The sequence below is a fragment of the Lepidothrix coronata genome, unplaced genomic scaffold, assembly GCF_001604755.1.
Source record: "Lepidothrix coronata isolate B3197 unplaced genomic scaffold, Lepidothrix_coronata-1.0 Scaffold8, whole genome shotgun sequence".
Classification (NCBI taxonomy): domain Eukaryota; kingdom Metazoa; phylum Chordata; class Aves; order Passeriformes; family Pipridae; genus Lepidothrix; species Lepidothrix coronata.
Window position 1 is genome coordinate 8,067,546 of NW_016690188.1, and position 18,104 is coordinate 8,085,649.

General features: G+C 37.8%; 1 protein-coding gene across 3 annotated transcripts in view; it reads left to right on the plus strand.

The window, feature by feature from the left end:
* BLNK (B-cell linker) overlaps positions 1-18,104 on the plus strand; it is a 100,938-nt gene that overhangs the window by 15,932 nt on the left and 66,902 nt on the right. The gene's annotated exons all lie outside the window — the stretch shown is intronic.

Below are 18,104 nucleotides of genomic sequence, written 5' to 3' on the forward strand. Positions count from 1 at the left end.
ACAAACTCCTAATTTTCCACTCTTTATTTTATCCTTAAAGAGGCAGGTGAATGTGGGAAACTAAAATGCCAAGTACAATTTATCACAGTTTATTTTCTGTACAAGATTGATCCTACAAAAAAAGGGCAGAAAAATAATCAGTAGCATATTGTAAGTATAATAACTAAATAATCCTTATGATAAGTTTCAGTGAGCAAGTCCAACAGGAAGTCTGCAAAAATATCTCAGAAAACAGTAGGTTTTCTCTTCTCCCAGTACGTACTTATTAAAATTAGCTTTATATATATAAGCACATGTAAGGGTGGACCAAGTTTGTCACTACATACTGATAGCTGCAGCTCCAGCAGTGCAAAGCTACCAGACAATTATAGACAGTTTCTCTATGTTTGACTAAATGCCACTGCAGGCACACAGCAGTTGGAAAGCATTAACCAACTGTGGCTCAAAGAAGCATTTGAGGAAGTTATACTTCATGCTTTTGTATTGACAGAGAACTATGCTGAGGCAGCCAGTGAGAATTTCCCAGAGATACAGATTTAGACAAGGCCACATTTGTAAGATGGGTACTGTACATTCCTGGCAGAGTGGAAGAAAAAGTTCAGGAAGACAGGTTTTGCAAGAGCACTTGGCTTTTAAAAATTAAAATAAATATTTCAAAGAATGAGAAAGAACTAAACTATTTGTTGGGAACACTAATAAATTTGCAAGTAGCATCTCCTCCTGTAAATACTGTTCCCGATGAACCCAAAATTTGTTCTTTTTTTTTTTTTTTTTTTAGAACAAAAAGATATACTGGAAATTTAGTAATCATGTTACAGAAATGCCTCACTGACTAGACTAAACTGATACTGATACCACTATTGTTCCTTAACATCATGTAAATTGAAAGAAGCGGACAATAAATTCGAAGTAGACGAAATTAAAGCCAGGAGTTCCCAAGGATAACACACTCGCACGGATTTACCTGTCTTATTGGTGAGAGGGACCATAGGGCTCTTAACTTGAAAGGTATTTCTGAAGATTTCTGAGAAAATATATTTTTCTGCAGAAAAGTCTAAAGTCACCTAAATATTATCAATTCTCATGAGAAAGCATGAGCAAGGTTAAAAATCAATGTTGCAGAGGAGTTTTTCCAAGAAAAGGATGACTCTTAGGGCTTTGTTGGTTTGGAAAGGTGAATGTATACAATTCCACTGAAAACATGAAAATCCTGTGAGATCCAGACAACATAGCGGGGAGAAGGGGCTCCTTGGGAATAGGCTGGGGAGAGCCTGAAGTTTTAAGTTGTTTATTTCTACTTGGTTCAGAAAGGAAAGACTTCATCAACTTTCTATGTAAAAACAGGATTGCAATAAATATAGCTGGCTGCAGGGTAAGTTTCTATTCCATACAGAGGGAACCTGGAAAGGCCCCAAATATTAACATGCTACTTGAGGCAGTGAGTGATGGTAGCACCAAAATGAGCTAAGTTTCCAAGGAGATACACTTCAAGCTGCTGTCAGTCAAAGAACTAACTGGAGTCCTAATTGGAGAAATGAAAGATGCTAGAAATAATTGTTTTAAAAAAATTAAAGCAACTGTAATTTAAAAAAAAAAAAAAAGGCAGAGAAAGGAGTATCCTTTTTTTGAGACAACTTCTAGCAGTATCTGTCTGGATACAGCTACTACAAAGCTACTAAATGTAAAGTGACATGAACTAAAGCAAAACAAGTACACTGTTACTCCCACCAGGACATCCACCAGGATGTTACATGAGGATGATTATGCCAGGACAGTTCTCTTGGTAAATTTTTCACACAGACACACTTGTAGCTTAAGAACTGGATACAACCCACAACAGCCTGAGCACATTTTGCTAATGCTGACTGAGCTGTTACGGCTGTATGAAAATCCATAAAGTCTACGATGCAAATTTATAGAAATTAGAAACATTGAGGCAGAAAGACCAAGTCACCAAGTGTCAGGGGGTTTCCCTTAGTAAAATTAAGCCATCCTGTTTTCTTTTACAGGATGACATCTGCTCTGAATAAGCATGATGCTAAGGGGAAGAAAATAAAAAGGCAAACATGAAAGGAACACCAAACTTGTAGATTGCTACAAATGTAATGACTGCTAAATTTCAGTGCAATATTGTCTTTAATTTAAAATGATCGGCAGATGGCTTGCACAACCTGTCAGTTATCAGCACACTGCTAAGAGCAAAGAAAGCTTCCAGCCATTCCTAGCATGGCTCAGAGGACACTATTAAATATTTATCAACCTTTCCATATCTAAAAACTCATGGAATTTACTCACATTAAAAAATAAAACCAAAACACATACAAATGCAATTGCAGAAATCTTTCATTAATGAGTTTTCCCAGTGCCAATTCTGTGCATAAGCACAAACCTTACCATTAGGGAATCCATCTTGAAGTTTGGATTGCATTGCTTGGAAACCACATCACACACTGGTGCTCAGGAAGAGGCACGCTGGAAAGAATTTAGAATTCCCAGCGGTCCTACAAAACCAGTGTTTAGAAGAATAAGAATTTCAATCATTTCATGTATTTTAGGCCTCTAGAATACTAAAAACTATCCAGAATTCATATCACTGTGGCAAATGCAGAAACACAGTTTCTATTTGTAGGGTACTTGGTTTCCTGTAGGGACTACCACCTGCAGCATTTGACTTTGTATTAGTAAACAAATAGGCACAAAATTCCTATGAAAGATATTTTAAATTGTTTATTAACTTTCTTGAGACCTGCTGTAGAATGTTTTTATTTTGTTTCTTTGCTTTTCTGTTTATTTCCTCCACTTTTTCCGTGTAGCTGGGCTTTTTCATTTAACAGTTTAACTATTTTGTCCTTTGCTACTTGAATACAATTTACACTTTTAAAAGGTGTTATTGTCTGCATCCATTGCAACATAGTCCTTTAAAAGCGTAAGGCTGAGAACTGGTAAAACTTTACAAATGCCCAGGGTTGATTTGTCATGGTATGACCCTGGTAGAGTAAAAACTTGATTTCCCATTAAACTTATTTAAATGTTCCAGTAAACTAGAACATCTGATCAGCATAATACAAGTAGGCAGGGTGCTTAACTATCTGAATGTAGGATGAGGTATAAACAAATTGAACAAGTCATACAGCTTTTTTGGTTAAAAAAGTATACAGATACTAGATTACAAATGTATATTATTTACTTATAGATGATGACCTATTTCACTCAGAACTACTGAAGGCAAACGTTGACATTTGCCCTTAATGCCTAGTTTCCTGTAAAGGGGGAAATGCAATGCTTCATTTGTGTGTTAGATTGTCTGGGTCCTGTAGTATATAAAAATCAGATTAGAGAAATGTCTATATGTGCAAGCATTGCATTGACAAGTGAAGGAGACTCTTCACTGGAACAAACAAACAAATCAACCTCAAAAACTCAATCTCTTACCTGAATGTTTTTGATTCAGGTGGTTTCAGAGTCTCTGAAATGCATCTGTACAAACACAGCACTGAATTTTAAAGAGGTAGTAGGGAAAAAAAAAAGCAAATAAATACTGTAGGAATGAGGGTATCATCCCCAAAGCCTGGGGTTATATTTGGTCATACATACACTCTCCGAACAGAAAGTCCTCTACTGACAAAATTTCAGTCTTTTTTAGAACTGTACCATGCATTATTTATGGTGTTATCGTTTCTTCCTTTTCCCTGTCCAATTAAGTATTCTTGAACTTCACAGTGTAGTGCTACATTTTCTGTTGGGTCTTGAAGGATTTTTGTGGCTGAGCTCATGAATAAATTCAGGAATATAAGACATTGAGGAACTCAACAATTAGGTCATAGGATTTTTTTTATATTTTCCTATGGTTTTCATCATAACACACAAACCACCACATTGGTTCCAAGTGGGAGAAATACCCATTTTGGCAGCACAGATAAAACTGGTATAATCTGACATTTGCAGACAATACCTGGATTTCCACAGCATAACATGAAGTATGGTTACAACGTCAAGAGTTTCTTGAATATGATTTTGCCTTTGTTGAGCTTCAGCTTGAAGTAACCCCTATTCATGAATTTTAATCAGCTACAGCCAAATAGAGCCACTTTTGTCATGTTAAACAGTACACAGAGTCACAGAAGCTCTGCATAAGCTTGGTTATCAGTCAGAAGGTCAACAACTATCCCAACATCCATCATCTGAACACATGCATGCTCACATACACATCTGAATGAGCTGCAGATTCACTTTCTCACACAGAGAAAATAGTGGGAAGCAGTAGTCATTTTAGAAACACCTTACAGTGTGAAATGCTAGGGTCTTTTACACAGCAGGTAATGCAATAGAAGAAAAAAATATAATTTGTTTTTACTTATTCAAGTATTCCTGAAGACATCTGGTCATACTATGCAGGTATATTATATGGCTGGCCAATTACAGTCACATGTAAAAAGCTGTAGAAAATACGAAATAAAAACACAATTTACTTTTATTACCTAATGATTTTTCTGGTGTAGAAACGCAACACTTCTGTTTAGGTTTATGTAGGAGGTGCACACCATTATAGGTTATTTCATTAATTTATAAGGAGAAGTTTCTAAATTGATTTCATTTTCTAAGTCTTTATGTCTGAAGTTTAAAATCTGTGCTTCCCTCCTCCTCAATACTGAGAAAAGTAAGTAAAGGTAAAATACAGATTTAGCAACAACAGCCATCCAGTGGCCATCCTAAATTATTAAGGAGTTGGGGTTTTCTTATGTTTTTTAGATTTCTATTGCACCAGAAATAGCTACAAGTAGTTGCATCCTATAATCAAAGTGATATGGTCATTGCTAGCAGCTCTAGTTACTGGAGTGAATGTGGAAAGCCATGTTGAAAATAGTACTTACACTATGAAGAAGCTTAGATAATAAAAATTGACCTGTTTTATCCAATAAAGTTGTTTCACTTTGCTCATGGTCTACTAAAAAAAAAAAAAGAACTGGATTCACATTGATATTGAACACATTACAAACCTTTTAACATAGTGGAGGAATAACTTCTAATAAACATGCACAATTTGTCAACATTCGATAATTAATTGACTCATATCAAAATTCAAATGTTTTCTCTTTGAGTTCTTTTCCTGTTTTACAAGTGTAAGGATGGCTGTTACATCATATGATCATCATCCATTATTGTGTCTTGACTTCCACAAATCCAGCAAATCATTTAGAGAGCAACATGTTTTTTTATATTAATGCTCAATGTTCATAGAATTTCTAGTTTGTTTCTGCATGTAAACAATCTTACATGACAGTCATTCTGAGCTATAAATTTCTTTAAAACCTTCATTAAAGCATTTAAACAGAAAAATGGAAATATTCGCTGTAAGTTAAATTTCAGTATTAGTCAATAACTGAGGGGGAGAAAGGGAAAGAAAAAGTCAATCAACAGCAACTTTTTCCTAAAAAGAAACTACGCCCACACAAAAGGAAACTGAGGTTAGAAGAGTAATTTAAAATTAACTTATTGGTCACTTTTACACTGCATAAATATCACTGGCTTTCAGATACCATTATAATGACAGACTAATATTAGAACTGCTTGCAAATATCTGCATTGTTCCCCCAGAATGGGCCTATTTTTTGAAGTCATGTGAATTTTCAAAAATTAGTACGATGTGAAAAAACACTTGCATGTACAGCTTTGACCTCTTCTCTTGCTCTTTGCCCATTAATGTATCTCAGCTGGTTTGTCTTTTAACATTCCAAAACTTTCAGTAGCTTTCAAAGCTCAACTTCTCTCAAAGAAAACATGCTGCTTTTCTTTTGTCCTCCCACTCTGAACTCTGCACAAGCTTGTTAACAGATTTAAAGATATACTGCTCCAAAATGGTCAGATGGTAGCAGACTGAAATTCAAATTTTGTTTCATGAACTGCAAGGAAAGGAAACAGTGCCTTATGTCAGTGGAAATTTGGGATTTCTTGTAAGCATTTAATCTTGGTTGTCAATAACATGCTGGGTCATTGACTTATAAAGCCTTGAAACAAAACTATTTATTTTTAGATACTTTAAAAACGTATTCTACTATTTCTTTCACTTCAAGATGCATGCTCGCTAGCTACTGTAATCTAAACTTTAAAAAGTGGTAGAAAAAGTTATTTTCTAAAGGAGATTCATGTATATACAGTGGACATCCATTATATACAGTGGACAGTCATTTCAATGACATTTGGCATCGTTTTTATAACACACTCTAATTGCCTTGTTCACAAATAACTCGGATCACTTCAAGAAAGAGCCAAAAGGAAGTCTGTTTCATATCCATTCCTGAACAGTACTGAATGCTATAAATCAATGCAGAATATCCTAAGAGCAGGATTATACAGTCTGAATACTTAGAAGATCTGACAACTTCAGACAGACATGGGCTTCACTGGATAGCATGAAGCGTCAAAGAGAAAAGACTGATATTTACATTTTTGAAGGTTCATCATGCTGAGAGGGAAGGGAATATACACTGGGTATGCAGAACCTTGATTAAGTATGCAGATCCAGCATGAAATCCAAATAAATAAATGTTTGTGTGTGAAGACCAAACAGCAATACAGATGTATAAAAACCACAAATATTGTATCATTTACATACCAATACTCTGAAGAGAAATATATATGCACATGAACACAGCAACTTTGTTTAATCTAATATGATGAGTCCTATATTCAAAACATCTCCTTTTTCCTACTGAAATCAACTAAGAGTTTAAGATGTATTAGATAGATATGCATCATTTGACAAATAGGTCATTTTACTGTTAAATTTCTGTATAAGAATAAAGGAGGTGAGATATTTTCAAAGCACCTTTTCCTTTGCTTCTTTCTAACTGACGTTATCTGTTCAGCTCATGATAGCTAAAGTAAAAGGAAATCTCTTAAATTAAGTTACTCTTTACCTTTATAGCTGTCCCCACAACATCTATCATCCAGAAGCATCATTAGCATCAGATATGTTGCACTGACAGAAGACATTGTTGATTGCATCAGACCAGAAAAAACTTTAATTAAACCATTTAAGTACACTAGCAAATTTAATGGCATCCCAGAAAAGCAGGGGACACTGGGATGTGGGGGAGGGAGTGCTATATTTACAGGCTGTCTTTCAAATTTCCAAACTGAGAAAAATAAAGCAGATGTTTAAATCAAATATCCTTAACCACTTTGTAGCCAAGTACTTACTGAGAAAGTTTCTAAAGCTCTTTGTGTCACTGGTAAGCACTGAATAATAACACACTAGCCTTTGGCTTCACCCCTTCAAGCAGTGGCTCTCAGAATTTGGGGCTGTCCTGGCCATAAACCACTAAGCAGCACTCTGCACTGTATGACAGACCAGGAGAGGTCACCACTCTCTGCTATACCTATCTTCCACCCCATCTTAGAAATCTTCATCCACGTTCACCATGCCGTGACCCAACACAGATGTTGTTCATACTTTGAAGACACATAAGGACAACTATACATGTCTTTCTCTGGTGGTAGAAATAGCTTTCTGTTTGAGCCAGTGCCACATGTTTCACGCACTATTGGCAGATGGTCTTTTCAACACATGACGGTCGAGAAGGTTGAGTTCTTGCAGCAACTTAGATCTAGCACATATGCTTTATAGTAAGAGGTCTTAATTGCATTGAATCTTGATATTTCAGCTGCTTTCCAAAATTACCACAACTACATATGGTGTTCTTTCTCTTGCTTGCTATGACTGCCAGCACCTTAAGGTCTACCTCTTCACAAAGTTATTTCAGCCATCGAAAAGCAGCAGTCATGATCTTGTTAACGGAGTCAGTGATTACTCATTATTAATGATGTTGCTTGCTGTGGTTGAGGTAATACGAATCGAGCAAATCAAGTGCTCATTTTCATGTCTACAGATATACATACCTAACATTTCCGTGACTGTATGAATTAAAGAGTATCTATACCAGATAGCTATAACCACTGCGATTATTAAAATGAAGCTAAGCAGTGGAACTAAAGCCCTACCTCAAAAACATAAACCAGTATGAAAGAAGGTACAGGAAATCCATCCCACTCTCCGGGGGGTACTTTCAAAGTCAAGTAGCTTGGCAGATTTCTGGGTGGGCATATGAAATTGTTTCTTCTATGTAAATGGGCAAGGAGCATATGAAGTGGTTTACTTACAAACAGAAGGCACCAGCCGTCAGAGCATTTAGAGCTGACAGGCACAAACTAAGTCACATTTGGTTTCTGATTCAGCAAGGGTATTTATTCTTATCATTAAGATTTTCTACTTCTAGTTTCCTTAATGAAATTTAATGTGCTTACAATTAGGCAGATGTTCTTTCTTAATCTTTCAAGAATTCTCTCACGTATAGGTTTTACTTTTAGGACTGCTGTTGCAGCTGACTGCTGCTGACAGCTTCTGCCATAGTATTTGTTCTGAGAGGTAAGGTGATTCTCATACCATTTCTCTACAGCTTTTTCAGACTCAGCTATTTCCCAGCACTTCTTGTTATAATTATTGTTTTTGTCTAGATGCAGGAAAGCGGAAGGCAGCTGAAGGCAGTGTCAGCAGGGAGCACATCTGCACAGTTCCCAGGCCCTTGGCCAGCAGGGGAGAGCTGAAGGTCCTAAATCTCCTACTTTCTGGGATTCTCCAAGATTGATCCCATTGCTCCCAACAGCCTGAGATACTTGTGGAGCCTCTGTATTCAATTATTTGGCTTGTATAGCAGCATTTAAGTAAGATTATGACATCTTTCCACAAGAAACAACGGTCCTTGCCAGCTTCACCTGCCAGTGACCTGAGAATTGATTCCTGCTGTGCTATTTCCTGCTGTTATTTTCAGCCTCCCTCATGAGAGCTAAATGGAAACAATTAGCACCCAGAAAATAGTTTTCTATTTCAATGCATTGCATAGAGCATCTTCCACCAAGACAGCCTCAGCCACTGTTCCAAGACATTACTCTTTCTTCTAAGACAATATTCAAATACTGAAAATGTCACCACCACCACAACAACCATTTTAGCTCGATTCCCCTCATTCCTTCTGTAAACAAATTAGATTAACTGAAGGGACTATTTTCATACCTGCTCTACCTTCCATCTTTGCAACATGTATCCATTACACGCAGATTTTTGCTAGCACCAGCTCTTATTTGGTGCATCAAGGTTTTATCCAGATGGAAACTTTTATTTTTGTACGATTATTTTTCAGCCAGGCCTCTTTCCTAATCCAGTTCCCCATACAACAGCTGGTGCCAGCATGGAGGAAGTAGGTGAAGCACAGTGCCCAGAGAATACACCTCTCTCAGAGGTTTAAGGCAGCTGTGAAAAACACAGCTTCAGTGGGAGATTTCACAGAAGCACAGACAACTGACGAAGCTGCTGCCAGGGATGAGGGTGGGTCTGCTCACAAACTGTTTCCTCCATCTCACCCTGCCTTTCTAGCCAGAAGCTTCTCTTGGTTCAAGAGAGTTTCCTTTCTTTAATTTACAGCTGGTTCAACTCACAAAAGGATCAGAGAAGCACCAAAGTCAGCACGAGAATGGGAGACATCCATCCAACCCAGGAAGCCAAAAGAGAAGGGAGGGAGCAAGACTGGCCCTTTTAGCAGTGACACCCACCGAACTGTATGTTCAGGTGCCTCATACTGCTTAGCCCTGTCCTGCCTGGTGTCACCTCACTGGCATCCAGTAGAAGGCTCCATCATAGCTGTGTTTCATAACATACACACAAATATGATATGGGGTAATAAAAATAAAACATGCTCAGGTTATCTAGAGGCAAGGGACTCTGTGAGAGGTAGGGAGGATCGTGAAAGAGCCCCCATATCCTCACCTCAGCAAGAGCCTGGTAGACCAGCCATGGCAGAGACATCTCACTTAAAGAAATACCAGATAGCAAAACCAGATTGTTTCAGTAGGAAAGATGAGCTAGAAAGAAACTGCCCATAACCACAAAGAAAAGGAAGAGAGGCTTTTTCACAGCATAAGCTAGACACAGAAGGGTACCACTTGACTCAAATCACCTGCATGCAGTTACTGGAACAGGATTCATGTAGCTGGAAGCAGCAGCTGGCCTCAGACCCGGTTCAGCCCTGTCAAAGGACAGGGTTATTAATAGAAGCTGACAGCGTCAAGTCTGTTAGATGTCACTATTAAACTGAGTCGACAGCATATTGCATTCCTACCTTGGGCTGAGTCCCAGGGAAAAGTCAGTTCCTAAAACACCAGTTCTGCTTCTAGCAGGACTCCATACTGAGGACATTTCTCCAACATGTCCTATTTCTTGGAGATCTCAGGTGACTGGTGTCTTGACTACAGACTAGAAATATTTTCCAGGCCATTAATTCTTTGACGTGGAACTTCTGACACTTCAATATTATCCTCTGCTCTGAATCAGAAGGAATAGCTGCAAGCTTCCCACAAAAGTAAAATAAAGTGTTTCAGAACCACTGAAGCAGTAGCATTTATGTGCCTCATTTGTGTCTTTTACCTTACATTTAAAAACATCAAAATAAATTGATTCAACTTTGCCAAAATGTTTTTTAGATTCCTAATCATTAATGAAGTGAAAGGAGCCCTGCAGAACAATTCATTTTAATTGATGAAGCATTTTTAGAGATAAATGGTTCTGCTAGAACACTTTCAGCTGGCTTTCTGAATTTTCTTTCCTCACAAAAAGAAATCAGATTTCCTAATCTTGCAGCCTACATCAGCAGAGGCTCTGCTGGTTTTTGCTGAGGCTAAATTTCTAGTGGTCACAGTTGTTATTTCTGTATGTGGTGGCTTGCTTCCTTTTTTCAAACACTAAACCCCATTTTAATTTGCTTAAGGATATAGTGGTGCATTACTATAAAGATATGGGAAGTGGATTTATTTTCTGTGTTCCAGTAAATATCCTTTCACTAAGGACATGCAAATATAGAGCTCATTTCGCAGAACATTACATTGTCAGTGAGGAAGTCTATCATTTTTGAAAGAACCTTGGAAACCTCTTATTTCTCCATCAGGTCAGCCTAAAAATAAGGACACCTATGCTCTAGGAAAAATAATATGAACTTTCCAATTTTATGCACTATATAAACAGATTTATGTTGCAGATCAAGCTGTAATGTCTTAAAACAAGGCTATTTCTGCAGCCAGCTTTCAAGGAGGAGACCATTCACTCAGTATGTGAGATTGAATAATACAGGTTCAAAAAGTCTTGGACAGTCAAGTATAAGCAAGCAGCTCCTGAGGTATACAATCGGTTGGAAACCCTAGGTCATAAACAAATCATAGGTGAACCCACTCATAGCCCACAAAAGAATAAAGGATCTTTCATTGGAACTCTTTCAAAGCAAAAAGGATTAGTCTTAATGTGTGCACTTCAGGTACTATTGCAATCGACAATTTCCTCAGAACAATGCAAACCACAATGATTCTGAGCTACTATTGCAGGAAAACATCTTTCTTTCAAGGAAAAAACAAGTTTCTAACATCTCAACAGTCAAAAAACCGTGGTAGTGAAGGCAGTATAGACTCCTCAGTCTTGGAGTTCCAGCAAAACCATACAGTTCAGTGCATATTAAACCTAATCAAATAATTCTAAAAAACCCCTTCGTTTTCATTTGAAATATCAGAGCAGCAATACTACAGTACATCTACAGCAATACTACACTCCATCAGTGGTAATAAAGTAATCCCTATTGTCCTAAAAAACTGTGCAGTTACTCTACTGTTTCTTCCAGCATGAGAGACATCTAGATCTCAAATTCCCATAACATGTTGAACACATTAGATGAGGAGTTTTTTAACTAAAAACCAGCCCGAGGACAAAATACCGGCAGCACTTCCTGATGGATAACAAACCCACAGTGGACCAAGAAAACCAACCCCAGTAGACCTATTTACAACAAGTATTTCCTGAATATATTCCCTTGCTACCAACGCTCTCTCAACAAAACTTCATTTGTACTACACAGGATTTTATATAAGCCAAATGCAGAGATAGCTGCTGTGAAATCTTAGACATGTCATGTATATCAACAATTCTGGTGCTACTAGCATGACTTATCCTTATGCTTCCACTACTTTGGAAAAGCATCAGTGTCCAAGTGGTAAGCAGCAGCCCCAGGGAGTGCAGACAAAGCCAGAGTGACTGCACATAGCAACTGGCCTCCTGTCATTGCAAGTGCTCCCACTCAGACCTGAAAGGTCAACAGCATATTAGAACTGCTAAGCTCCTGCACTGGATTACCAGCTTCAGGACAGATAAGATTGCATCTCCCAGCTCTGGCTGGCACAACTGTTAACAACTAATCTTGTCCTTAGAGAGCAGCTCTGCAGCAAACAGGATTGCTGCTCGGCTCTGCTTTCGCACTGAAGCAGGAGGCTCGCCTATCAGAAATGACAGCTGCTGTTTCTTATACCACTTTTATAACTGTGACTTTAGTTTCACGGCAGAATATCAACATTTGTGTTCAACAAATATGATTCACCACGTTTTGAAAGTAAGAGAGATGGAGTGATAGAGGCAGCATATGATTCACCACAGCTTTGAAACTGCACAGAGCTTCCATTCATTAGAATTTTACACCAATATTTTTTATCTCAGATATTTTCAACAATTATTATGAACTAAGAAGATTCTAAAATAAACATTTGCAACCAAAAATTGACCAATATAGTTTGACAATTCTTGCCATAAACTGCTAACCCCCAAAAAATAAACTATTTTTTTCCCACTTCTAATTACACTTTCACCGAAGCATTTTGCTTTCCTTCTTCCCTCAGATTTATCTCTGTCTTCACCCAGTCTTCTCTTGCTGATCCACTTTATTATTTGGAAGACAGATTTGAATGATCTTTTTATATTTTTCTATGTTCTTTTTAAATTGCACCCTTTGATTATAGGTATGGCGCTCTTAAGCCATGTTTTAAAAAATAATTTTTAAACTAACTAATATTTCATTTTTGTGTATCTTTGCTCTTCCTTGTTTTTAGTAATTTATCCATTATGGCACTGGAGGCAAAGCTAAATTAAAGCCTCAGTGGGATAGGTATCACACAGAGTTTTAGCAAGGGTTTTCTTCTTCAAAGACACTAAAAACAAAAGCTAGACAAAACATGGAAGAGAACAGAAAAATATTATTTTAAATGCTCTGTGAATAAAAATATTAATGAGAAATGAGAATATCAACCATGGTTTGGCCAATGAACATGAGAATGATTTAAGCACATGCCTATATGCTCTGTTGATTCAGACTCCACACACCTTGCCCAAATTCATGTGAGATCTCAGTTTTGGCCATGAAGTCCTGCTTCCCCTCCTCCAGGAGCTCACACTTCTGAATAATGTCACACCTGAGACACGCATCACAGCTCTGAAGCCGGATTTCTCCTGATGTCCATAAGAGGTCTAAAACTGGTAGCTGTCAAACAATTTCTTAAGTGACCCTAATGAAATTCTTTAACCCCTACCCTCACCTTTTTTAATCCTCATGCTCCTTTCAGCCTTTTCTAATGGAACTGTTCACCAGGATGACCCTTCTCTAGCAGGAGGCCATGCACTCAAAAAGATAAAACAGCACCTTGCATTATAGAAGTGTGTTATTAATAAGATTTAGTTTTAATTGCTCTGTGCCAAGCTAAAGTACAGGAAATTGCAATTTTAGTATGTAATATAGTTACAATCTGTTAATCTGCTATGAAAAGTGGTCTTACTGTAAAGTCACTTTGCACACAAAGTGCTCTTGCTACCACTAGATGTCAGTTTTACACACTTTAAAATGGACCAATACCCTAAAAATAGTAATTCTCCGTTCACAATAGAAACATCTATTACGTCAATCTTTCTTGATTGACCTTTAATTTTAAGGATTGCACATTTAATTTACCTTCTTCTCTCCAGCCCCCGCCACCCCTCATGGCACAGTTCTGCTTTATTCAAGAAAAAAAGACCTAACATTTTCCACTATGCATTTATTCCATGATTTACTCAGTCTGAGACACACTGAGAGTTTTTGCCATATATTGTTGGCAGAAGTCTGTAGCTCAGGCTGCATTTCTAGAGGCCAGCACTGAAATCTTACTTTTATTCCACAAAGATATTTTTATATTCCATAAGGACATTTTTACTAAGAACTGTCCTATCTTCTCTGACTAATTACAGATAGGCTACTATGCCAGTTAATAAAGGATATAATTAACATGGTTTATTACGCTTCTATGATTTTTCATATTTTTATTTATATCGATTGCCTAAATTTAGATAATTTTTATTTACACTCCAAATTTCTGTCTCTCCAAAGTGAAAAATATAGCTGTAGTCTTTTTGTCAATACCAAACAGTTTTCATAAACTAGTCTTAACATAAACTTGGTCGTACTGAATACAGAACCTCTGTATCATGTATTTACTTTAGCATACCAAAATGAAATTGCTTTATGTCAAGTAAATGTCTTTACTTCCCTCCCTCCCCCCCCCCAAAAAGAAGGAGAAAATTAGGAGGAAGTCAAACTCATTATGCATTATTACATTCAAGTGTACTTATACATACACAAAAACCAACGAACTCATTTCACAGCAAACATTTCCAAAGTCACTCATGACAGGAACAGACAGCTACAGAACACAACTCTGCATTGTTGGAAGGCAATGACAAGACTGTCACCTTACATGCAGCTTTACTGTCCAGAGATTGACAGCTTATCTAGCAACACAGTATGTTTGTTTACCATAATGTCAAAGGAATCCCCTCATTCTCATTCACATCAAAATCTGACCTTTTAAAATCCTACAAATGCTTCGTAGCTCTCCTGGGTTGTTTAAGGTATTATTTGCACCTGCAGCCATTACCGTCTTACACAGGTGGTTACGTAGCAGAAGGGTTGGAAAGTAAGGAAGGGGAAAGATGTGCTTCTATAAACTTAAAAATATAGTTGAAAAGACTGTATCATGCAATCAACTGTATCAACAGCCTTTTTCAAAGACATCTGAAAACTTTTTTGAGGCAACAACTCCATTAAAAACATTCCTTAGCACAACCTCAGCTAGGAACTGTGAAAACATGGTAAAAAAATCCAAAGTAAATGCAAAGGCCAAAACACGAGGTCCCATGACTTCTGACAGCAACGTTTATGACTTAGGAGCCTTTCACAGAGAAGTGCTACACCTGGGGCAGGCAAAGGTGCCATATATGCTCTGTACTGTTACAATGTATTATTGCACTCCCCTTGTCTTCCTCCTGCACTTAGCTTCCTCAACTAGGACTCCACTTGCATGCTCACTATCCCTTAGCCACCTCCCAGCCATCCTCTACATGTCCCCAAGAGTGAAAAATGCCCCAAGTCCCACCCAGTCAAGGCATGTAAGCCACATGCACACATACTGATTGCCTGCGAGCACATGCGCAGAACCAGAGCACCTCAGACGTACCAGATCACTCTGAACGTACTGCACAGTCCACGGGCATGAGCCAGTTTAAACTTCTCCAAACAAAAATACACAAAACCTACTTATAGGTCTGCAGCTCCAGAGAGTACAGAAACTTACCTTCCCTTTGCTTCTGATGTAAGGTGTCCCCTTTGTCAGCACTCATGCTGGCAAGCAGCTACAGCAGGATAGGCCATAGGTCCAAGTAGTGCTTCTGCAAGGAGCAAAAGACACACCTCAGACATTTGCACCATTACCGCCCTTTTCCCCCTCCACAACACTGGTTGGCTTGATCTGCAAGCTAAGAATTTTGGTTACTCAGCTACTGAGCTCAAAAAGTGAGCTACTGAGAAAGTTGATGTCAGATGAATGAAGCAGCCGGTAGAAATGAGGAAATCAGTAGCAGGTTAAAAGGGAACATAATTTTTATATGCTTTCCAAATTGCACTCTAATATGAAACTATAAACATAAAACAAATAAACACCCCAATCTGTCCCTGTAGTTCCTCATTGTATATTTGGCAACTCATATCCCTCCAGGAAAGAAACTCCTTTAACTTCTTCTTTATCACATATATTCATTTGCAACTTATTCCATTCATGCCAACATGAATCACTAACAACATATATCATAAGCAACAACAGAAGCAATGGATAATTAAAACCTGGAAGCATTAGTCAACTTCCTACAGAAGCTACCATTTCAAAAGTGTTGAGTTTGCAAGATATTTTCATACTCTTTCCTAAGGCCAGAATTCTGTTGCAAAAAAGCAGCAGCAGCTCTTTGTTTTAATCAATAGTGCATTTCAAAAAAAAAAGGAATAAAGTTAAAACTCCCTCTATAAAACATTCACCAATATAGGAATTGCTTAGATCCATTGCTTCCTTCACTACCAAGCTCCATTGGTAGTTTAAAAAGTGCTTGATCTGACCGAACACACAGCACTTGGCTTTATGGAAATGCAAGTGTGCTTAGGCAGCACAGTTCCAGCAAACATCATCTTGGAAGGACAGAGAGAATTACACAAGCTATTTGTCTGAAATTACCAAGCAATTACACTCTGACAATCTTAATACACACAAGTAAACGTTTAAATAATCTGTTTTGCAAAAAGAGAACGAGCAAGAATCAAATCCTTACAACAAAAAGCATAGCTACCTCCTCCTTCTCTTATTTAAAAGGTGCAAGAGTAAGGGAGAAAATGGCCCTAATACTGCTGGTCATTGATATGCAGAGGCAATTTGGTGAGTCATCACTTCAGCTGATGTTTGAACAAGCCCAGATGGGCCTGTATGGCAATCAGATGGCTCAATACAGTTTTAAATTTCCCCAGGAATTTGGTGATTTCTAGATCTGCTAGATCATCTGCTAATTACCATACCGTCTACAAGTAGATATGCAGCTGCTTTTTTGTTACAGTATAATTACAGGCTAAGTATTAAATGTAGGGGGTTCTCAACTGTCTGAAATGGCATATTTTCACAACAAATATGTCAAAGAAATGCAGAGATTCACTGGAATTTAAATACGGACTGAGGAAATGTTTTCTCTGAGAACTTACATGCTCTCCACTTGATCTCCTCTCATACACTTTTTATTAGTGTCTCCATTTCTATGGCTGATACAAACACATCTATCACGCTGGTGAGATGGTAAGAGAAGAGACAAAATAGTTTGGTTTGGGACTTATGGCTGGGGTGTTATTCAGAAAAACAGATAGACCTGGGCAAACATCAATCATACTACAGTGAACTCAGTATCACTGAGTTCACTGGACAGTATCTGTTTCAGAGATTTCACATCCACTGTTAGGTATGCCAAGGAAGTCTCAGGAAATAGGCAAATTAATTTCCTCTTCCTGACACAAAAATAGATGGAGGGTTAGAATTGCATCTATTAAATAGATGTGTTTTCAGCCTGACCTATCTGCTGAAATCAATGCTGACAAAGAGGGCATTTTAGCATTGGCAGGTTTCTGGACAGAAACCATGCAATCCCACACTCAGTCTGGGTACAACCCATAGACTTTACTGGAAATTTTGCACTACAGGAAAATCCATAGATTAAAAAAAGGTTTACTTAGATTAGCTTAAAACTCTGAGTTGAACGCAAGCTGCACACTAGCTTGAACATCAAAAGCAGTGCATGGACTCCTTGATACAGGTCTATAGAGCTACACAAACTTTTGAAATCATTTGGTGAAACTGTTTTCAGTACCTGAACTAGCTTGTGCAGCACTAGAATGGGCACTGTATGTGTCAAGGTGGCACACCACAAATTCTTTTCCTTTTTCATCACCAGCTTTTCACGAGTTGAGAAGTCATGCAGAACTTTAGCACAAGATCAGACTAAACATGGAGTTAATAATATCCCAACCATTGTTAAAGTATCTTCCACTCAGCCATTGTTATACTAATCTGCTGATTTCAGTAAAAGAAACCCAAAGAAATTCTGTGCTGGAGAGACCATATTAAATGGCTTGCTTATCACTTTTTGAATGATTCATTAACCAGCCTAATTTAATCTGCCACATGCCCAGTAAAATTCCAGTTTAACAATGTAGTGTGAGCTACCAGCTTTTTAGAAATGTTACAACAGGCCAGTAACAAAAAGTTAAGCATTAACCAAGATGAGACAAGTATGTAGCTACAAAACTAAAAACCTGTTTTTTCAGGTCTTTGCTTAGCTCACTCTTAAAAATGTC